The sequence below is a fragment of the Hemicordylus capensis genome, chromosome 2 (genome assembly GCF_027244095.1).
Source record: "Hemicordylus capensis ecotype Gifberg chromosome 2, rHemCap1.1.pri, whole genome shotgun sequence".
NCBI classification, from domain to species: domain Eukaryota; kingdom Metazoa; phylum Chordata; class Lepidosauria; order Squamata; family Cordylidae; genus Hemicordylus; species Hemicordylus capensis.
In genome coordinates, this window is record NC_069658.1 from 347,382,187 (window position 1) to 347,406,779 (window position 24,593).

Consider the following 24,593-nt stretch of genomic DNA (forward strand, 5'->3'; position numbering starts at 1 on the left):
AGTGAGATTTCTCAGTGGTTATTAGTCAAACATACACCCTCTTGACTTGGTTTCCCTAACCCTATTATTGAAAAGCGCTGAAAAAAATGTGGTTTTTTAAAAATGAAATTGTGTTTATTTTTATGATTTTTACATCATTTAGACAGACGTGTGTGTGTGTGCATGCGCGCGCGCACACACACACACACCCCACTTCTCAAATCCTTCTCACAGGACCAGACTTAACTAACAACCTGCTTGGAGTACTTGTCCAGTTCAGAAAGGAGCCCGTCACCATAACAACAGATGGCCTTCTCGTTCATCGTCAGAGAACATCACCACAACTACCCAAGGTTCTTGTGGTACAGTGACAACCACCACTATGGTCAAATCACTGAAATGTCTTTGGATATGGCCCATTGCCTGCAGCAGCCAGGTGTTTTAATAGCAGGACTAGATAGGAAGGGTTGATGGGATGGGAAAGTCTCACTTGATAAGCATCCTGCCAGAGGATGAAAAAACAGATGGAAAGGCCCATGTGGTCATATAGTTACAGCACTCCTAAGAAGCTGCATGAAAAGTGGCTCACTCACAGCAAGAAAGGAGAGAGCTGTGGAAACTCTCATCCACTGTAATAGCACTTCTATTGCTATATTTTCTACTGAGAAAAAGGCACAGAGCTAAGGGCACATAGTTTACAATGTATCATCAACATTTACAGTCTGATATATGGAAGAATATGTGCCACAAAGGAGTATTTCATTGGATGGCTTTCCTATCTACAACCACTATGCACTTACATTACAGCAATTACATACATATAGGCTTGTCATCCTTGTTTTGTCAGAACTATTCCTATCTATATACATTTAAAGTCCAGGGAATGAAAGCACAGTATGCTATAAAACATAGTTGCAGTGTCTAACAAGAGTGCTCCATTCATTGTGGCTTGGAGATAAATATAAGCCATCTCACACAGATAAGCATCTAAAATGCTATTTGTCCTCAGTTTGTGCATTTTTTTAAATCAGTCAATCTGAACTAAGAAGAAATTGGAAAAATAAAACCAACTGATCCTGACAATATGAGACAGGATGCAATAATCCATCCGAGCTTTTTGGGATATAGAAATAATATATCTGTAAGATTAGAGGAATAAAGTACTTCAGAGTGGTTCTCTCTCACACACACTTGAGGAAAGATAGGAGAAAGCCCCTATTTTTTCATCTGAATGTGTCCAAAGGACCATCTCGCCACTAATTACCAGTCAGCCTTTGCATCTAAAATCTTATCCTGAACAGTAGCTCACACAGACTGACTGTGCCCCTAGGGCTACAACCGCTCTCTAAGTAGATTACATGGACTAAAAGAAACCACTTTGTTTGTTTTGCCCTCTGGCTTTCTATGTAAAGCTACTGTCATGGCGAAATGCTGACAAAACTCTCACAGATTTCCTGGCTTTGAAGAGCTAACGTGAAAATGGGAAAGGAGGATGACAAAAAACACTTTTTCAAAAAACAGAAGGGGGGAAAAAACAGAACAGAAAGAAACAAACAGAACAAAACAAAACAAAAAAAACTTTTGTCTTTACAAATACATTCCATAAGAGTAACTTAACTTTTCACTCGGAAAATTAGTGCTGCAAATTCTTTTTTTTTTTTTTAGCTAGGGAAAAAAATAGAGCCAATTTTAACTTATTGTTTTGAGTAACAAGCATAATTCCTGTGATTTCATATATCGACTCTCCTAGAGATTTTTCAGTGTCCAACAAAAAAATAATGGAATGCCCCAAATTTCTCTCACTGAAATTAACGTGAGCAAAGTTAATCAGCTAAAATTAGATACCGACATTCAATATTAAGTTTATATGTTGCAAAGGGATGAGTTTTTGAGTTTTATTATGTCTCTGTTCCTTTCCATGCCTCTTGGCTCATGGCCATCTCCATCTATAGCAATGGTATTTTTCATAGGTCTTCCCACAACCATACCAGTGCAAAAAAATAAATAAAATAGAAATGAAGTATATTTATACAGGTTGCCTTGGTCTGCATAGCAGATTGGGCATACAAACTGGTTTTTGTTTTGTTTTTTTAACTTTTATTATTTTGTATCTCTATACAAAGAGACAAACCTAGCAAGAGAAACTAAATAAGCATGATCATTTAGTAAATGTACTGCTTTATCACTAGGGCTGTGCCATCTGTTCTCTAATTATGAATGTGACAAATTGTTACCATTTTCTCCATTTAAAAAAAGTTAAATTTCTTAACGTGTGCTTCTGCAAATGGACCTGCAATTCTTTACTTGAAGTAAATCCAACATGCTGCAAAATGTAAGCAACAGAGACCCAAACTAGGAGTGTTCTCCCTGTTCTGGGCGGGTCGGTTCAAATTCTAACTGATTTCAAACCTGAATCACCGGTCCACAAACTGGTTTGTTAGAACCATGGTAAGAGAATGAAGTTATGTTTGCACCATTCATATCCTTTGAAACACAACATGGAATTCTGCATGATAGTTCAGGAAAGTATGATTAACAAAAATTGCCATGCAACAGTTTTTAAATTTTGAATTTGGAGAAAAAAAAGTTTTAAAAGCATTATTGAGCAGTAATTAAAGCATGCACACCAACCAAAGAATAACATTTTTCTTCTCAGAATCATTTACTTTAGTAATCCTTCCTTTCCAGTTATTCTGAAAGAACCCTCTAGTGCAATATGAATATTCCTTGAAAAGGTGGCATTTGTTGATTTGCACCTGGCTTCATTCAATCACATCAGCATCCTTCATTTAGCAAAAATGTTAGTATGATCTATTCTATATCATTCATTATTCAGGAGATGTGCAGAAGTATTTATTCTTTACTTTGTAAATAGCAAACCTAGAATAAGCACAGCATCAACAATAAAATGGCATATAAGGCAAATCTGATCTCAGCTAAGACACTTGGTGTTTCTGCAAGCTAGTACAGATATATGCTTTTTTGGCAAAACTTTATGGTCCTGACAATTAAATAAAGTAGACAGGTATTCATTAGCATTAGCCCTTTTGTGTTTACAGGTCAGCATCCAGACTAACCCTGTACTGATGCACCAGGGTTTTCCACCTCCCACCAGGGAGGCATGGTTTTTGGCAATATCCCTTTCCTCTGCAGTCACCTGTGCCTCCCAAAACGTTGCCCCTGATGGTTCTCCATATCTCAGGGACAAAGCTTCCGGAGGCAGGTGGCTGCAGAAGAAGGTGAGTTGCTGAAAATCAAGTGGCGCCGCCCCCAGTGGCACAAAGAACTGTGGTGCATTGGTGCAAGCTATTCTGGATCTGCAGCATACTCCAAAGTTGCTCTGCAAATATCCCACAATCTATAACTGTACTAATGGAAGTATAATCACTGGCTCGCATACCGCACAGCATTCTGCTTTACATACTGAAGACTGAAGAACAGTCTACAAGGACACTTCTGAAATTCCAAAGCTTTGGAACACGCTTCCTGTTGAAATAAGAGCCTCCCCATCTGACATTAAAAAAAAAAAAAAAAACTTTAAAGACACATCTGTTCACCCAGGCTTTTAATTAAATACTGCTTTAATAGTTTTAACATTGTTTTAAAATATTGTTTTAAAATTTTAAATTGTATTTTTAATTTTTTTAACAAATGTTTTAATTTTTGTTGTCATTTATTTGTTTTAACTAATGTTTTAACTTCTCTGTTTGTTGTAAACTGCACAGACGCGTAGGTTTGGGGCGGTATAAAATGTTAAATAAAATAAAATAAATTGACTGATATGGGAAAAATTACATTAAATGCATAGTTTAGCTCTGCAGAGAGAGAGAGAGAGAGAGAGAGAGAGAGTGTGTAAATAGCATCCATGTGATGGACTGAAAATAATCAGGACCACAACACATTCGGAGGGATATTTAACCCTTCCCCCTTGTCCTACAGTCTTAATAAAAATTGCAGCACTGAAGCTGTAATTAACCCCAAAAGGCATCAATAGAACAAATAAAGGAGACCCTCAATTATCATTGGTTCTCCATTTGTAGTTTCAATTATTAGCAGCTAGCCAATATATACCCAATTTCCATTACCATGAGGATGAATTTCTGCCATTCCCAGTTCCTTTGTGCATGTTTCACATTTCTGAAGGCATTTCTGGCTTGTGGCTTGGAGGCACTTATGGAGGCAATGTGCAGGCGTGTTGGGACCCAACCCGTCCATCCGCCCCCTGGAATTTGGAGGATTTTGTGTGTGTGTGGAACTAAAGATTTTGGTGGTTTGGGGGGCCATTACTGGAGAGGCCAAGTTACAGTGCTGTACTCCTCTAATTTCTGGGTCCTACCCCCACTTTTTAGCACTTTTTCATTTATTGAAGAACCTAACCTCATCGTTCCCATAGGTGCAAGGTTTCAATTACTGCAGTTTTGGCATTCACAGTGGTAGAGGAGAATGTAACCCCATGGGCCTCCTTATTGGGTCAGTTCAGATAAACATGGGAATACTGATTCCCTTTGCATGTGTATGCTTACATGCAGAAAGTTCTAGGTTCACTCCCTGGCATCTTCAGGTAGGGCTAGGAAAGACTCCTGCCTGCAACCTTGGAGAAGCCTCTGCCAGTCTGTGTAGACAATACCCAGCTAAATGGACCAATGGCTGACTCGGTAGAAGGCAGCTTCCTATGTTGTTATGTTCATAAGTACTTCTGCAAGCACTTTGTTGATCAGAATGTTGGCCTGAGATCAGGGCAGAGAATTATTTGCTAACACCTCCCCCACTTTAAGATTTTGGTTTCTAAAATGTTTAGAACAATGAATTTTTCATTGGAACATTGTGTATTTGGAGCACTAAGTTATCAGTCCTGAGGATTTAAGAATGTGGATTTAAAATGGTAAATCTGAAGCACCCCATTCTATTTGCCTCTCTAAGCATACAAATACAATTACATTTTCAATTCCACACTGCTTCAGTGGCTATGTGGCCACAGATGCTGACATTTTAATTCTATATATCTACCAGTGGTGCGGGTTAACTAAAAAAACACACCACACAATTACTTGACCATACCTCTTGGGGTAGACAGAAATAAGAAGATATGTCCCTGTGAGGCTTCAAATTCTACAAACCAGCAAGGAAGAAGCAAATTTTGAATAAATGCTTCAGGCTGAAAGAACAACTGCAAGATACAGTGGCAATCATTTCTGCTACTGCTCTTCTATCTTTTTATCTGGAGTAGCCAACTAATTAATACCAATTAATTAGTTGGCATTATTCTAGCTTTAACAATTTGAGGACTGCAACCTTAAATTTCAGTTTAAAGCAATTTAATAATACAGCATTTCCACTTCTTTAGAAGCAGATATATTTTCAACATGCAGTATCTAGAAACCAGACGAAAACTAGGTACGATTAGATCAGATGAGCTTCATGCTGCGTAAAATGAAGTCTCTTATCTACCTGCATTTTTAAAAAAGTGAATGAAAGCAATATGAAATGTGGTACGTGTTGTCAAAATGCATGAGGAAAGTATGATATGTTGCAAAAAAAATTCATTGGCTGCATTTAAATTGTGCAAAAATAAACTAATCCTACTAATACAATTAAGAAAATTCATATTCAACACTTCTTTTCCATCAACAATCCATACACAGAAAAGAAATAAGAGGCAAAGTACAAATGTTGCTGTAAATGTTTAGATCATTCAACCCTCCATTCTGATGATGCATCTTTGAGGACACTCAAAAATGTCCATAATACATATTAATTTTACTAAGATTAATATCAGGGTGGATTTGATTTAAATCAAACTGATTTAAATCATGATTTAAATCACGATTTAAATCACTAGCAGGGTGGATAAAAATCAATGATTTTTTTTTAAAAAAATCAAAAAAATCAGATTTTTTTAATTTAAATTGGATTTTTTTTATTTAAATCCGATTTTTTTGATTTTTTTAAAAAATCATTGATTTTTATCCACTCTGCTAGTGATTTAAATCGTGATTTAAATTGTTATTTAAATCAGTTTGATTTAAATCAAATCCACCCTGATTAATATGCAACTAAGATTACATCATGCCACAGAGAAAAGCTAGAAAGAATCAAAGTACATCAGTATTAATAGATCATTGTAAAATTTAGGTGGACAGCCTTGGCCTCTGAAAGGTGTATGCAAAGCTATTTTTAAATGACAAAAGACCATAAATATAAAATTCTAGTTTGTAAGCCAATATTACCAACTATGAGATGCTATCTATATCAAGGTGCTTTAACTTAAAAGATAACTTGGTGAACAAGTCAAGCTAAACAGAGTCACCAGCCATGTATCATTTGCAGTGACTTGAAATAGGATTGTTCATATGTAAAGTTGAATAGAAGTAAAAGTTGATGAATCAATTATTTTAAAACTGAGTAGATATAAAAGGTGACAGCTGTATATGTAAGCTAGTTGTATACTGACTCAGACAAGGTGTCTGTTTTGCAAGCTGTCTCATTTTGGGAACAAATGTAACACCATAGTCTGCCAGATGCTTGAGGACTGCCATTTCCACAGTCCTAAGTAGGTACAACCCAACTGATTTACTGAAGCGAACTTGGCTACCACGCATGGCTGGTGAGCTGTGCCCACTTGGGGGTTGGGTGGGTGTCACAAGTTATACAGAGCATATTTGAATCAATTTCAATATAATAAGCCACATAAATATTTGCATGCTCTTTGATGGGTAAAAAAGAACTTTGCTAGACTTACCTTGAAAGTCACTAAATAACAGCATAATAAGCATAACAAAGAGCAGCAAGCTAAAACAAAGTCCTCTGTGACCAATTAAATAAAAGGCAGCAGATGAGGACAAAACAATAAGAATGAGCAAGGCATCAAGCTGAAACATTACTTAGGCATGATCAGAAGGTGGGGGCGGGGAGACTTGCAGTTAAAAAACTACACTGAGCAAATATTCAAGTTCAATACACAATTCTAATTTAGGATAAAATGTTCCTCATCAAGCAAGCCTGCCTTACACTGTGGTGGACAGTTTTAACTATGGGGCATCAGTCCAACATTATGGAGTTGCTATACCTCAATGGCAGAGCATATGGTACACAGGAAGCCGCTTTCTACTAATTCAGATCCCTGGTCCATCTAGCTCGGTACTGTCTACTCTGACTGGTAGCAGCTCTTCAGAGTTTCAGACAGGCGACTTTTTCAGCTATACCTGGAGATGCCAGGGATTGAAACTAGGAGTTCCAGCATAAAAAGCAGATGCTCCTTCAATGTGGTATATGGCCCATCCCTGCTTTGATGCAGAATAGAAGGTTCCAGATTCAATCCTCCTCATCTCCAATTAAAGAAAGGAGTTCACATACAAAGACTGGGAAATACTTCTGCCCAATACACTGGAGAGCTGGTGCCAGTAAAACTAAGGAATACTGATGGTTTGACTTGATATAAATTAAGTTTCTCATAAAGTATTTTGAAGAGTATTGTATCTCAGCTGCTATTGACCTATCAGTAGCAATACAAACCATCCAAGACAATGATGTAATGTAACATCATATTGTTTCTTACCTGGTAATCTAAAGAGAAAGTTTCTAGGAAAAGGAAACAACAACAACAACAGGAAATGATGTTTAGGAAAATACTTAATATAAATGCACAGGAAGATTACTTCACAGGAGATGAAACTTGGGCTCCAAAGAGCCTAACTGGGTTCAAATCAAACTCTGGAACCAGGAGCCAGAGGGACTCACAAGCAAATCATGACAAAATTATGTGGTATGACAGACAAATGCAGGCAAAGCAGGAGACACAAGTCTTGGCTGTGACTTATTAATACAACATACCACAACACAACGAAGGGCAAGTCTAAAACAATCACTTCTGAAAAGAGGGAGATCAAAGCTTCACTGACAATGCTATTCTAAATTTCATTTCATTATTATCCTGAATTTTCTTTTCTTCACAAAGCAATCTCTTTTCTGTGTTTTCTGATTATTACTCAGAGCTATACCAAAGTGTTTGCATAGCACAATGAATAAGCTCAGCAAAGCTTCACTGAAATCAAAGAGGCAGTATATTGCATCTTGGTACATATGAGAGCACTAGAAAAGTAATAGAATTCTTCTATAGGTCAGGATGTTCAAAATATAATAGGTTTGCAAAAACTAGCTGTCTCTTGGGATAGCCAAGTTACAAAATCCTGGCTGTACAGGGATTTTGTGCTTCTATTGATAAAAATCTCTATCCACATTTATTTTGGAGGCTTTTGTAAGAATATACTCAAACAATTGCAAAATATATAGATTTAAGTTACGTTCAGTTGTGATCAGGGCCGAACTGGGGGCACTGAGAGGGTGGTGGAATTTATTTATTTATTTATTAGATTTATATACCACCCTTCCAAAATGGCTCAGGACGGTTTACAGCAAGATAAAAATGATTAAAACAAGTTAACAGTTAAAATCAAACTATAAAAACAGAATAAAACCAATTAAACAATTCAAACAGCTAAAAAAACCCTGGAAATCAGGGCAGCAATTTAAAACAGTTTGTCAATCATTTAAAAACCCTGAAAGGCCAGGCCAAACAGCACTTTGTATTTTTCCCGGAAACATATTGGCAGCCAGTGTAACTGTTTCAAAACAGGCATAATATGGTCTCTTCGGGTTACCCCAGAGACCAATCTGGCTGACCTAAGCTGTCTAGGACTTTAAAGGTAATTAATTTATTTATTTATTGTTAGATTTATATACCGCCTTTCATTAAAAACAATCCCAAGACGGTTTACAAAAATTAAAACACATATAAATAAAAATGAGTTAAAAGTATTTAGCTAAAAATATAAAAACAAATCTGATATTAAAATACATAATATACAAACACAGAAAACTATACATAAGCAGCACTTTGTATTTTGCCCGGAAATATATCAGCAGCCAGTGTAACTGTTTCAAAACAGGCATAATATGGTCTCTCCGGGTTACCCCAGAGACCAATCTGGCTGCCGCATTCTGAACTAACTGAAGTTTTCGGACTACATACAAAGGCAGCCTCACATACAGCGCATTGCAGTAGTCGAGCCGGGAGGTTACCAGCTGATGTACCACTGTTTTGAGGTCATCCTCTTCAAGGAATGGTGCAGCTGTTGAATCAGCCGAAGCTGACAGAAAGCACTCTTGGCCATGGCCTCCACCTGAGATACCAGGGTGAGGCCTGGGTCCAGGAGTACTCCCAAGCTGCACACCTGCTCCTTCTGGGGACGTGTAACCCCATTCAGCACAGGAAGATCTAACTCACCCCTCAGATTCTGAGGCCCCACAATGAGCACCTCCGTCTTGCTTGCATTCATCTTGCTTGGATTCAGCTTCAATTTGTTCTCCCTCATCCAGCCCAATACTGCCTGTAGGCAGGCATTTAGAGAATGAGTGCCATTTCCAGAAGATGAAAAGGAGAAGCAGATTTGGGTGTCATGAGGGAGAACAAATTGAAGCTGAATGCAAGCAAGACGGAGGTGTTCATTGTGTATGCAGGCACTTAGAGAATGAGTGCCATTTCCTGAAGATGAAAAGGAGAAGTAGATTTGGGTGTCATCAGCATACTGATAACACCCATCACCAAACCTCCTGATGACCTCACCAGCAGTTTCATGAAAATAATAAAAAGCATTGGTGACAGAATGGAGCCCTGGGGGACTCCATATAACAGCTCCCATTTTGAGGAGCAACTGTCACCAAGTTCCACCATTTAGAATCTACCTGAGAGATAGGAGCAGAACCACTACAAAGTAGTGCCCCCTATCCCCAACTCCCCCAGGCGATCCAGAAGGATACCATGGTCGATAGTATCAAACGCTGCCGAGAGATCCAAAAGAACCAGCAGAGTCACACTCCCTCTGTCAATTCCCCGGTAAAGGTCATCCATCAGGCTCACCAAGGCTGTCTCATGTATGTGGGGAGGGCACCGGGTTTTGAGCAGAATGTTACTTAAGGGTGGGAGTATTCACTGCTGCCAAGTGCAGCGGGGTGAAGGGGTGCCCCACGTGTGGGGCACACTGGGCATATGCCCTGTTGCTTTGTGGGCCAGTCCGAGACTGGTTGTGATGCTCATGACAACCATTAATACAAGGCAATCAGAGTAACATGGCACACATAACTCATTAGTGTAAACAAGTCTCCAGAGAATTATCCTTACTTTAGATGTCCCTCAAAAATATCGGCTGCCTTTTTTCAGTTCTGTTGCATGCATTCAACATGCATATTTGAGCAAGGCAGGATGATTGAAAGGCTTCAATGTTATCTCTACAATAAAAAGGCTGGTATTTCAAAGCATTTATTTTTATAAGAAAGAAGTAAAGCTATGGTCATTCATTGCAAGGACATTTCCCCACACATATGGATTGCCATTGCTGTACTAATAGCCTAGGACAGGACTATGGAAAGAACAGAAGGCATTTTTATGCCATGTATGCAAAGAGTGCATGAGAGAGAACGCACACGAGAGAGAGAGAGAGAGAGAGAGAGAGAGAGAGAGAGAGAGAGCGCAAGAATACATACACACGTACGTGTACACACACACATCCATATCCTGCAGAGATACATAGCAAGGTTAGAATGGGCCTTGGGACAAAAAGTGAAGATGCCCCCCCCCCCTTTTTCAACTTCACCCCTCCTGCATCTTTGCTGTGCACGCTTTAACCATGTACAGACATGGTGAAAAAGAAAACATTCTCAACATGTATGTTCTGTATGCAAATAGTATCACACAGTCCAACTACACATGCAGTCACTAGCATACATGCAGACACTTGCATTCTCCTGCCTCGGAATTTTTACTTACACACACACACACACACCCCTCTAATAAAGTTACCTCACGTATTCATAGATCAAAAATGCTTCTGCCTTTCTTATTCACCCATTCATGCATGCTCTCATTCACTCACCCACCCACATCGAGTTTTCTAGAGGAAACTAAGTCCCAGATTACACCCCACATTTTAGGGGTAAACTGAATCCAGAATATTTATGGCTGTGTTACCTTGTTCTTTTTAATAAGTGCAGGATTTAAGAAGCCCCAAAGCTCATTTAATGGAAGCTCTTTTCAGCCCTCTTAGCTTTGTGAGGGAAAAAGGAGGGCCAGGATTGATGGACAGCACCGGACATAGGAAGCTGCCTGAGACACTCTTGGCTCCCGTCAGTCTCCTGGGAGGCTGCCATTCTTGGAGGGTGAGGCCTCAGAGATCTGGTCACCAGGGAGTGGAAGTTCCATCACCTCTACCCCCTTCCCTGGTCGACTCATTCCAGCCCCTCATCATCAGCCAGTAGGGTTGCCATGCCCCACGGAATTCCGGGTATCACTCAGATTTTAAGCATCTCAGCCGGATTGCTTAGCCCACCTGGATTTACCCAGATTTCAGTTTTCATTTAAAAAGAAAAAAGAAAAAATCTAAGCTCTAGCCCTTGTAGAAGCAGAGTTATGGAGCAAAATGTGCAGTCACTATTCTGCACAACCACTGGGCTTCGAGTAAGAGAGGAAAGGCACAGAAGGCTAGCTGGGAGGGTTTCACTTTCACAAGTACAATAATCCCCTGAGGAATGTTGCCTTCGTTTTGCATCAGCAGGAGATCTCTTTTGGGCAGTTAAGAGGATAGCTTTGCTTTTGATGTGAATCACTACCTGCCTACCAGGCTGTATATTATAATGTTTAAGGACCTTCTTGGCTTTACATTCAATGCATGCCTACTTAGAAGTGAGCACCATTGGTTTCAATCAGATATTCTCTCAAATAAGTGTGTACAGAATTGCAGCCTCAATTAAAAAGCTGTGCTTGTTGTTGTTGTTGTTTTTCTTCTACTGCTGCTGCTGCTAGTATGTCAAGGAAAATGGTCAGGTAAATAAATCTTCCCCAACTATTGTTTGTAGATATCCAGAACAAAAACAAGTCAACTGGAAAGCGCAGCTGCTAATTTGCAAATGCAAATTATTTGCAAGTCAATTTACATAATATGCAAGTTAGGTATGCAGATTTGGAGAGCCAGAATATGGCGACTCTATCAACCAGCCCTTGCTTATATAGCCCAGTGCAACCAGAACAAATCTCGCAGGATCTGGAGCCAGGATGAGATTTTCGCAAGTGTTTCTGAGAGTTTTGCAAAAGTTAGTGTCTTTGCATCACTCTCACTGAGGGGGCCACTGATGGAGGGGTTCTCCCGTATTAGCTGCTGAGGCATACTGTTACCCCAAAGTGGCTTCAGGTGGGCCCAACCAGGTCTTGGGGTGAGTGCTCTCTCACTCCCCCGCCCACGCCTGTTGTGTCTCTTCACAGCCTTATACCAAGTTAGACCATTGGTCCATCTAGCTCAGTATTGTCTACACCAGGCCTGCTCAACTTAGGCCCTCCTGCAGATGTTGGCCTACAACTCCCATAATCCCTGGCTATTGGCTACAGTGGCTGGGAATTATGGGAGTTGTAGTCCAAAAACAGCTGGGGGGCCTAAGTTGAGCAGGCCTGGTCTACACAGACTGGCAACAGCTTTTCCAAAGTTACAGGCAGGTGTGTGTCTCAGCCCTATCTGGCAATGCCAGAGAGGGAACTTGGAACCTTCTGCATACAAACATGCAATTGCTCTCTTCCCAGAGCAGCCCCATCCCCTAAGGGGAATATCTTACAGTGCTCACACATGTAGTTTCTCATTCAAATGCAAACCAGTGTGGACCCTGTTTAGCAAAGGCTACAATTCATGTTTACAACCACAAGACCATCTCTCCTCCCTCCCTCCCCTTCTCCTTGTTTTTGTATAAACGTTTATTACATCACTTATTACAAAACATGACAGTAATTACTGCCTTGGCATTAGTTTTCATTTCCTATCCAGATTGAATTCTAAACACATTATTACTACATATGTTTTTTTAAAGCATTACAAGTGGTTGCACTAGTATTCTGTAGTAAATTTAGAGGGTTTTTTACTATAAACAGCATAACCAACTATTTTGTGATGACTTTAAAAACATCTTATTTCTTGCAGTTTTCTGTGGTTGACCACTTTTTTGCTAGTTACCTGCAGCCTGGCATCTTCCATCTTAACCTACCAGAGCAGGAATGCAACCCTTGCAAAACAGTAACCGACACTTGACTGGTTCATTTGCTCAGCAGGTTTATTGCTTGTCCATGGTGCATAAAGCTATGAAAAGCTTACAGAAATTGAATAATGACTCCTCCCTCCATATCGCCCACTTCCACCAGCACCATCGTTTTCTCCATCATATGGTCTCCCCATGTTCCTGCTTCCACCAAAATTTCCACTCTTCATTGGACCATAGTCTAAGGGCTGTTGGTTGTAGTTCCCAAAATCATTTTAATTTCCACCTCCATAACTGCCTCCTCCGTAGACATCATAACCACCTCCATAGCCCATGCCCTAGTTTCCATATCCAAGTCCTCCTCCACCATATCCCCCTCTTGCTCCTAAATAACCAGGACTGCCTCCAAAATTGTCCTCTACCATATCCATTGTATCCATTGCAAATCCACCACGGCCACCCTCATGGCCATCAGGTCCACCTCAGAAGTTAATTTCTGGTCCTCTACCAAAGTTTCCACCACTTCCACACGAGTCTCCAAAGCCAAAGTTACCTCCTCGCCCACTTCTTAAGCTCTGGTTGTCTTGCATTTCTTATCTAGATAAAGCTTTTCTTATTTCTGCATTATGACCATTAATAGTATCATACTTCTGAAACATGATTTTATCCATAGGATCATAGTCGTCAGAAGTTACAAATTCAAAGCCCCTCTATTTACCAGATAGCCTGTCTGTAATGATTTCAATTGTGTCATTTTTTTTCCATATTCTGAGAAGTAGTCTCTAAGGTGATGTTCTTCAGTATCTTCTTTATTTCCACCAACGAACAAGTTTTTCACAGAAACATGAGCACCAGGTTTTCCAGATTCCTTTCTTGCTACAGCTCTCTTAGATTCAACTACTTTTCCATCAATTGGATGGAGGTCTGGCAGCCATTGCTGCATCAACTTCAGCCATACAAGAGAATATTACAGAACCAAATCCTTGTGAGCGTTTTCTTGCAGGGTCTCTCATTACCACACAATCTGTTAGTTTTCCCCAGTATTATATGGACTAATATTGTCCATATTAGTTTCTCAAACTCTCTTCTGTTGTTTCAAAGCTTAAGCCACCACTAAATAATTTGTGGAACTGCTCCTTTTCGCTCCAGTCACTCTCTCGATCTCCACAAGACATCTAGGATGGTGGGGGGGGGGGGCGGGGAGAAAGGTGGGAGGAAGTGAGTAGGTGCTGGAAGATGGTGGCTTGGATGGTTGGTCCACCAGTTACCTCCGTAGAAGCAGGACATAAATGTGTGAAGCAGTTAACTACTTTGGTGGCAGCGCAGTGAAGGGAGGGAATGAAAGAGGTGGCATCTGGTGTGTGAGGTAGTGCTGATGGAGCCCTGCCAAACCCGCCCACACCCTAGCTGCGGCTGTTGCTTCCCCTTCTCCCCTCACCGGCTTGTCCCCTCCCTCCTGCTCTCCCTGCCCCCTCAGATGTCGCTATCACCACAGTTCTTGCTTCATTCCCTTCTCCTCTCCTTGTGACTTGCTTGCCAATGCTCAGCAACATTTCCTTCACTACTGTCAGCCAGGCTGAGGGAGCAATGGACTGAACCTCTGCACTAGCCAGTCAGTCAGGAGGAGAAGGAGCAAGGGAGATGGTTCCTGACACTCCTCCCCAGTTCCCTTTTAGAGAGAGTTTGGCTCACTTGAAGCATAGATAGATCCTCTGATCAGGAGCCAGCAGCATACCAGTGAGTTGGACAGGTGAGAGGAAGAGTGGGTTGCTGCCCAGCTGGTAAGCCTGCCCCATTTCCTGAGGAGCCTAGGGACACTTGCCCCCGCACTGTTCAATTTCAGCCACATCCCATACGATTAAATTTGGAGAAATGGTTCATTACTCCAAGTGAATCAATTGTAAAGTAACAGAGCACGATTTATCATGAAAACCAGAAAGAGATGATGAACAATGTATTTTGAAAACCAAAAGTAATGCATCAAGGTAAACCACCACCATTTATGGAAATCACTCACAGCATTTAAAAGTGTAGATTTTTAGCTCTCTGCTGCCATATAAAGACCATATTTATTATCTAATATTTCATACAACACAGACAACCACTTCTGGAATTCATTCATTTTTCTGTTCTCATATTCAATTATATTTACATATTAATGTGACAAACTCCATTTCAGATAGGAACATAGGAAGCTGCCATATACTGAGTAAGACCATAGGTACATCTCACTCAGTTTTGTCTACACAGACTGGAAGCGGCTTCTCCAAAGTTGCAGGCAGGAATCTCTCTCAGCCCAATATTGGAGATGCCAGGGAAGGAACCTAGATGCTCTTCCCAGAGCTGCTCCATCCCCTAAGGGGAATATCTTACAGTGCTCACACTTCTAGTCTCCCTTTCATATGCAACCAGAGCAGACCCTGCTTAGCTAAAGGGACAAGTCATGTTCGCTACCACAAGACTAGCTCTCTTCCAGATCACTACACTGGTTATCTATCAATCAATTGGCTGATAGTAATCTAATCTGCATCCACCCTGTGTGAAAATTTGATCACTGCTTGCAAACTTCTCAAACTGCTCTTGGAACTCCAAGGAAAGCCATCCATCTGTAGAATCCAGCTCAATGGCAGGAAAAAGGTCACTACAATTTTCCTTTCCTGATCAACTTTTACTATGTCATAAGAATCATTCCAGCACATGCCAAATGCTATAGATGACTCACTTCCCCAAAGGGAGCACACTAGTGTGTACAATGCAACCAAAGCATAGCGTACATTTTCAAGTGCCAGCAGTGGAGTTATCTATCTATTTCGGCTATGAAGCTCACTGGGTGGTTGTGGGCAAGTCATACCACATAGCCTAATCTACTTCACACAGGATTGCTGGGAGGATAAAATTTAAAAAAAAAGAGGGGTTAATAGTCATAAGTGTGCCTTCTGGTGCCTGGAAGGATGGGTGGGATGTACACATGTGGCAAAATAAAACTACCACTTTCAATGGAGCACATTGTTTGCAGTGCTCTAGGACTTTGCTTAAGGGTTGGAGATAAGTAGTCAGAAAATGTCATTCAAAAAACAGCAATAATTGTTTAAGAAAATACACAACATACTTGAAGCCAACTTCTATGAATCTATATCTGCACAATCTTTTCTGCAGCACAAAGCAAAGTTCCAAAGTTTCATCTAACATGGAGTAAGGGAGGAAACTGGATGGGACTTGCCACATTAAAACAAGATATATGTCATACCCCACCCACCCACAAACCCAAAAGGATAGGAAGCCGCATGCCAGCACAGAACATGCATCCATTATCTCTATTTTTGGCTCAGACAGAGCAAAACTGAAGGTTGGTTTTTGTAACATCAGAAAAAAAACTTTTGAAAGCAATTGTCTTTATTAAAACTATTTTTTTTTTCTTGACAGGTTTAAGCAGGAGAAGGGGTTGTTAAGTGGATTTATGATACTAAGTTCATTAAGAAGATAGCTAAGTTGGTTCACAAAACTCATTTAAGTCACTTGCACCTATTTAATGAGAATGATTTTCTGTTACAATGGATTACAAACCAAGCTGCAGAGGTGACAAATAGATGACTGATCTACTGAACCACACAGTCTCTGCTAAAGCTTCTGCTGAACAAGTTAAAACAAATGTTAATTGCAAGCTGCCTTTTGAAACGTCACTTGCCCTTGAACCTTATTATGGAAAACCTGTAGTGCTCAAATGAGCAATTCAGGGTTGTTGTTTTTAAATGTCACCCAACAGAGCCATTGATGAGATAGCTAAGAAAGTAGCACATTCAGGTATCTAGGGGTGAGGTACTTTGTTAAGCTGAAATTAAAGTTGATATATATTATCATCTACATAGAGAGTTTCTATTGTATATACTAGGTTGCTTTAGACATGCGGCACACACCTTAAAGAAAAAAGAAATTCGTGGCATGCAAAGATGGCACACTAAATTCTTTTCAGCAGCATGATAAAAATACTAATTTATAATCCTCTCTCTGGAAGCCACGGGGTCATGTAAAAATCTCACACTTCCATGTCAACCATGTTTGGTTCTTTGAATTTATCCTGTATTGGTAAAACTAACTCTCCCCAGTGTAAGAATAAGAAGCAAGCCTTGGTACATATGCAAGATGGGATCTACCCCCAGCCTGTGGGCATTGCCCTATGCCTGTTTGGTTCAAGGCCTTCACAGCACAAACAGAGGGTGCTATTGTCACTCTCTCCCTCAACATTTCTAGGGCAATAAATAATGGGATCAAACACAGCCTGGAGATGTCCCCAACATGTACTAAGTCTCAGCGTTTTCCAAATATCGGGCACTAAGGCTGTACTTTGTTGTGTCCATAGTGGTTAGAGTGTTGGACTAGGACCAGGAAGACCTGAGTTCGAATCCCCATTAAACCATGAAACTCACTGGGTGACTCTGGGCCAGTCATGTATCTCTCAACCTAACCTACCTCACAGGGTTGTTGTGGGGATAAAAATAAGCATGTACATCGCTCTGAGCTCCTCAGAGGAAGAGTGGGATATAAATGTTTTTAAAAACCAAACAAACAACAATCTGCACACGCTTTCAGAATGACATGGAGTCATCTGCTTCCCACACACCTGTGTTCATACTGTTCACTTCCATTGCGAGGGGGCCTCCTTCATGGGAAGAAGAGCACTGTGCCACCCCAATGATAGCTTAGACTGCACACAGGCGGTGGCAGGATTTGCTAGAAGGAGTAATCCTAGGGATCTATGGAAAACCAACTACCCTTTCCAGTGCTCTCCACTTCCTGGCACACTCAATGCGTCATCTCACCATCGCTGCAGCAGTACAGGATTCTGCTTCCCTAAAATAATCCTCCTTCACCAAAAGCATGCACTACTGTGCAGACATAGAAGCCAGAGAGCAGCTGCCTCCGCATGGTTCCAAAGGAAAAGTGTGGATTATATGGCTTCAGACATAGGGCTCTATGGAAAACCAACTACCCTTTCCAGTGCTCTCCGCTGTCCCCCTGGGCACTGTCAGCATCCCTTTCATAAGCTGCAGTGGATCGTAGGTCAAGACAGAGTGGTTGGTCAGGCCCACCAAGAAAGCTTTATCATCAAGCAGAAATCTGAATTTGAGTTTCTCACGCTTGACCTCATAACCACCCCGTCCATTGTTGTCTCTTATTCATCCATCTCTTTTCCCTTACATGGTGATGGGGTACCACCAAGATGGACTCTTAACAGAGTTGGATATTTCCAAAAAAAACACCCTACTTTATAAAGCCCACAGCTGTATCTGTACATGCTAGAATGCGATCTGTTTTAGAAACCTGTTTTGTCTTTTACAAACTTTTTAACAAAAAGCTAAAGAGACATGATTTTGGCACAACTGTTTAATCTGTGCTTAGATTCCACCAACGTTGCCGACAGAGAATTATGCCCATAGAGAGCTTATTTAACAAATATTTGGAATTTCATCCATCAAAAAACAATTCTATCACAAGTACGGTATATCTAGCTAAGGTCTAATTTAGCTATTCATCATTTTCTGTCCTTGAAAGCATGCATCTTCCATATAAATATTGTGCAATTTCCCAATTTTGTTCAGTCTTATAATTCACCAGAAACAGAAGTGGTTTTTGTCCTTCAACATGAAGAGAGAGTATGACATCAACATCAAATTTTCCTACAGCTTGGCTATTTTCAGTATTTACAATCCACTTCAAGAAGCAAACTATGGCTGCTTTTTCCAAGAGGAAATCAGACAAGAGACATCACATGCAAAGGGCGGGTGGCCTCAAGCTCTGGAGAGCCCAAGCAAGCTCTCCCCTGTCATTTCAGGCAGACCTTGCAGCCTGACAGAATCTATTTCGCTTTCTCTCCCTCACTAGAGGGAGAGAAAGGGAAATAAAAGGCAGCCAGGCAGTAAACGTTGCCGGATAAAGACAGGGAAATCTCATTCGGGGGTCTCCGGAGCCCAGGCAGGGGGAGTTCACTCAGGGCTCTTCTAGAGCCCAAGTTGCGGCTCTTTCCATTGGCAGCCGCGTTCTTTGAACCCGTTCACACAATAGTGGCTCCACCCGTGTTCAACCACTGGAGCGTCCTGAGAGGGGAAAATTCAAAATTAACACCACTTTCAAGCGATTAAACGATGTGCCAAGCATGCATCAGCACATCCACCAGTGATGACAGGGCAGGTGTGTTCTCACTGCAGTCCTGATGTTATCACATCTGCATGGCTGTGTTCATATGAACTGGCCCCAAGTGATTTTCCATCACTGTACACATTGCAGCACAACACTGTAGGCCAACGTCTCTGAGATGCAGTCCTCCAGCTTGCTTCCCAAGCTAAACATCTCCTGTCAGCAAACAGAATGTTTCCTACTTGCACTACCATATTTTCCAACCGTACTTCTTTGGTTTGCTTGGCAGAAGGGATGGCGCCCTAAGAACCTAACAGTGTTAGGTCACACCCAGATATGTAGCACTGCTGCACAAACAAGGTCTAGATAGATCTAAATTGGGCCAGCTTGGCAAACAGTCTTCTCTCCTGTCATGTGGCTTTGTTACGGAACCTTAACTTGTGATGCCCTCAAACCATTTCAGCTGAATTGCTGCACAGAAGTAGGGACACTACAAATGTGCTGACCACTCATATAGTCCCTGCAGGACTTCATGATTGGTATGAAGCACACCAGCCAGTAGGCTAAGATACACTTTCAGTTCTGCTAGGTCAAAGGGTTTACACAGGAAGCTGCCATCTACTGAGTCAGACTACTGGTCCATCCAGCACAATACTATGACTAGCAGCAGCTCTCTAAGGCTTCAGGCAGTATTTTCTCTATCGTGTCTATCATTATTTCTCCCTCAGGGTTCAGGCGGGTCCTGTCCATCACTCCCTCTCACATAAGAGGGGTCTCAGTTTATGGGGAGGGAGTTGCATCACTCACTTCCACCCCCTGCCAGACTAAACTTCTCTTGGTCTGGCCTATCACCAGAGGACCCAGACCCAATGTTACAGTACAGGCCTGATTTATATACTGAATATGCTTATTAGCTAGCATACAAAATTAGGCCTGTCTCATAGTGTCACCAAGTGACCAAGTTCTTTTATATAGTGACCATGAAGGATCTGGGCGCAAGGAAGAAAGGAGATCAAACCAATCCTAAAAGGATTCAATGGGCTTTATTGAGTATAAAAGAACAACAACATCAATCTAGCAGAGCAGAAAGCAGAACACTCTATCAATATTACTAACAGTATTTAAACAGAACATCCTAGCCAGCACCAATGTTCAACCCGTGTTCCTAACTAACATATGTGTGTGTATTAAATCTTCCTAGAGCCTAATATACCGGTAATTCAGATATAGACAGAAAAAAGGGGGGGTAAGGAAGACTGAGGACTGGCATGGTTTGGGGAGATCAGGAATTAGTAGAGGGACGAAGGGAAGGGAGAAGAAGGGGAAGGGATGAAGGGATTCAAGGCTTGTAGGGGCAGCATATTACCAGGATCAGAGGCTTTGAGAGCGGTGGATCTTTCAGCTGAAGGAGCGAGGCTTTTGTCTGGAGACAGAAGCTTTTGGATCAAGCCTGCAGTTTGCTCAGAGCACGGCTGAGATTCAGAGCACCATGGCTGGGGAAGTCTTGACTTCTCACTGCGCAGTAGAAGTCACAGACAGCTCCTGTCCATGGACAGAGTTCCTGCTTGTTGCCCCGCAGTTTAGCAGCAAACTCTGGGATTGCTTGTGAGCAGATCTTGCACGTAGGCACAAGATTGCTAACTCTCTGTCCAGTAAGCCTGTTCTTTATAGTTGTATTTCCCTTTGATCTCTCATAGAATCTATTCAAATCTCATCTTTTCCTGGGTCCTCAAAAAGGGGTGACAATGCTGTTACCTTCTGGACAATGTCTTTTAATTATTCAGGATATTGGCCAGTCCAGAGAGATCTGAATCTCATCTTCTGTAAACTGTGCGCTTGTGGGGGGGGGGACATTGCCCAAAGCAATTCTGCATCTCTGAGCTGAAAGTGGGCATCTTCTCTTTGCTAGCCTCATCCCAAAAGGTGTTGAAGTGTTAGTAAAGTAAGAATTATAGTCTATAGGTGTTTTCTTTGTATGCATGTACCTACGTATGTTGAATTTCTATAGAGAGCAATTGAGTTAATCATTGACAAGGATTAACACTGACTTCTTGCAACAGGAGAGGGGAGATCAGCCTCTGGCCTCTTCCACAGACATTATCTGGTAGTGAGTCACATTTTAGCATTTGGATTGTTCAGGCCTGGCTTTTGTACTCCCTTGAGTACCCATTTCACAATACAATGCTGGATCGCCTCTTCCCTCACAGACCAGTCGAGATCTGGGGTGTCAATTCACCCTGAGCCCAGGCATTAATTCATTTCTTAATATAAAATGAAATCAGACACAGGCCTCAATTCCACATACTTCTGAGTTGGTACCTTTAAGTCTAAGGTTGGGGTACATGTGCCCGTACATGTGCCCCAACACCAACCTCAGCACCATCTGCCTTATAACTGACCTTTGCATCCCTAAATAGCTTTATTTCACCCATACATCCTTTCGAAGGCCTCCCAACTTCACCCCACATCCTTCTCTTTCTTGCCCAGCTGCCCTTTGCCATTTCCCAAGCCTAGCTCCTCATAACATGGGACCATCTTGGGCATCAGAAGCCACACCTTACTGATACTGCCCATGACAGCTGCTGCATCAGCATGTGATGGCCCCCACCTTCACCTATCTTCTCCCATCGCTTGGCCAGTGCCACTCACGCTGCCTTGCTCTGGGGTGGGCCCACATCACTCTGGTGTCTCCCACCACTGCTTCACACTTTCTGGGTGTGACGGGCAAAGGGCATGATTTGAGACCCTCCCATTGTTTCAGTGTATAATCATTTCACATGCTTCTCTTGTATGTTCATGTACAATATCTGCACTGAGCCAGTGATGGACTGGTTTTGATGTTGAGACCAGGTCTGCACTGTTTTTGGACTACAACTCACATTATCCACAGCGGCCAATTGTAAAGTATTATGGGAGTCATAGGCCAACATCTGCAGGAGGGCCAATGTTGAGCAGGCCAGTTGTAGACCATTGCTTCTCAACCTTTCAGCTAAGATCACATGTAGATCATTAACTCAGTATCTTTGATAGAAGGGATCAACAGACTATTCAGTGCCACAGATTCCACTTCTATAATCTTTTTGTTCTCTTCACCTGGAACCAAGCTCCAACCCCCCTTTTGTTGGGATGTATCCCATCAGGAGAAGCAGGAAAAGACTAGCTATTGTACTGTAGATGGTTGACCCACTGATGGCAGGTTTAAAAAAGCTCATATAATATAATAGCTGTTGTTGAGAACCTTCTGCTTTTGTTGTGTTGGTTAAAATTACTGCTTCTGCTTGGCCAAATGCTTCTGAATTATTTACATATTCAAAATATTAGGTATGACACTCTGGTAGAGGCTGGTTTCATCTGCCCAAACCTGGGAGCACAGACCTACTACTACTACAAAAGTTTGCAAAGCGGTTCACATAGAGAAATAAGATAATAAATAAGAGTTCCTGTCCCAAATGGCTCACAATCTAAAAAGAAACATAAGGTAGACACCAACAGCAGCCACTGGAGGGATGCTGTGCTGGGGTTGGAGAAGGCCAGTTGTTCTCCCCCTGCTAAATATAAGAGGATCACCACTTTGAAAGGTGCCTCTTTGCTCCATTAGCAGGGAACAACCTATGCAGTGCCTTAGACTATTGGCCAGACACTATCATCTCTCAAGGTCAACTAAGCTTGCAAGGGAAAACAGAAGATAAGTTTATGAAGAGAAACAGTGTGTTCTATCCCAATTGACTTGATATGGGGCTAGGATACTAATTACACCTATGGAGGAAATCTAATCATTTCTGGGGTTGCTTTTTCCCCACCTGACACATGGGAATGGGATAGCAATGAATGCACGCAATTCATTCATTTCTCAGACTGTTTTCTACCCAGTGTCATTATTATTAATCAAATATTATAATTAGATGTATGGTGTACCAAAGTGCAGCAAGAATATGAAAAGGTCATACCAGGAGTGCAGTGATTTGCTGGTTTACACATATTTATGCAGCCAAGGGTAGAAATTTACCCCACAACTCAGGATGAGGGTCAATATATCTTAGCAGGATCAAAAGCTATAGACATTTATTTATTTATTACATTTGTAAACTGTCTCATGTAAGTGTCTCAAGGCAGTTTACGAACAAAAACAGAATTAAAAGCAAAAGTTAAAACAGTTTAAAACCACCAATTAAACAACAGCAACCATAAAAACCAACTTACAGCTGGTCGAAGGTTTGATGGAACAAATGTGTCTTGAATGCTCTTTTATAACCTGCTAGAGATATGGGAAAGCTCTTACCCCTGCTAACTTGGCAAAGAGGCACCTTTTAACATGGTGATTCTCTTTTATTTAGCAGGGGGAGAGTAACTGGCCCTATCCACCCCCAGCACAGTACCTCCAGTGACTGTTGCTGGTGTCTATCTTATATGTGTTGTGGGTTTTTTTAGTTTGTGAGCCCTTTGGGGACAGGGATCAATCTTATTTATTTATTAATTATTTCTCTGTGTAAATCGCCCTGAGCCATTTTTGGAAGGGCAGTATAGAAATCAAACAAACAGAAGGAAGTTCATTCCAGAGCCTTGGGGCAGCTATAGAAAAGGCCCAACCTCGAGTCAGGTCATATACATGCAAGCCTGAAATATTTTGGTGTTTGTCTCATAGGTATAAATGGGTGGGGTGGTGACAAGCCCATCACCAAGTTTTTACTTGGAGACCACAATGTTACCTTGAAGTCAACCTGTGGTGGTTGGTTTTTTAATTTGCTTGGGGTCAACTAGCAGTTTGACTGCTCTGGTTGTTGCCATCTGTTAGCTTTTTTCTGTCAGTTGTCAATTATCTGAAATTTTATTACCCTTATGGGGTTGTAGGATATTATTTGATTCTCACACAAGTGCATGCACACAATCTTAAAGGTCAGATTTCTTTTATCTACTGTGGTGTCTAAGGTTTAAGTCATATATGGTTTTTTTTCCTTTGATGGAATTAATTCAGTTATGTCAGTTTTGAAATAGTTCCGACAAGGAACTTCAGATCTTGGCCATTAAGGGCCATTTAGTGTGCGGCCTTGCTTTTACTAGCCACAGTTTTTTAAAACGAGTTTTTTAAAACTAGCCACAGTTTTATTTTAAATGTTACCTCTATTTTTATTTTTATAGTCTTTTATCATATGCTTGTATTGTGTTACTCACCCTAGGCTTCTAATATCTATTTTTATTTTTAATATGTAATATGTAATCACCCCTTATACTTTATGCTGGTCTATGACTGTAATAAAGATTGATTTGATTTGACTCAGACGACTGTAAGTCATCATAATCAGTTTGCTGATTGTGAGAGATGAGAAGTATTTTCTGGTATTAACCCTAAAGGTCCTTCCAGGATCCCCTTAGCTACTTTCTAAAGATTGCCTTGGTTGTTTAGAGTTTACTATATA

The 24,593-nt window shown here is 41.1% G+C and overlaps 1 protein-coding gene and 1 pseudogene across 4 annotated transcripts in view; both read right to left on the reverse strand.

The window, feature by feature from the left end:
- The window catches only part of SPOCK1 (SPARC (osteonectin), cwcv and kazal like domains proteoglycan 1), a 904,393-nt gene that overhangs the window by 861,770 nt on the left and 18,030 nt on the right, over positions 1 to 24,593 (reverse strand). The gene's annotated exons all lie outside the window — the stretch shown is intronic.
- Positions 13,096 to 14,222, reverse strand: LOC128344096 (heterogeneous nuclear ribonucleoproteins A2/B1-like; annotated as a pseudogene).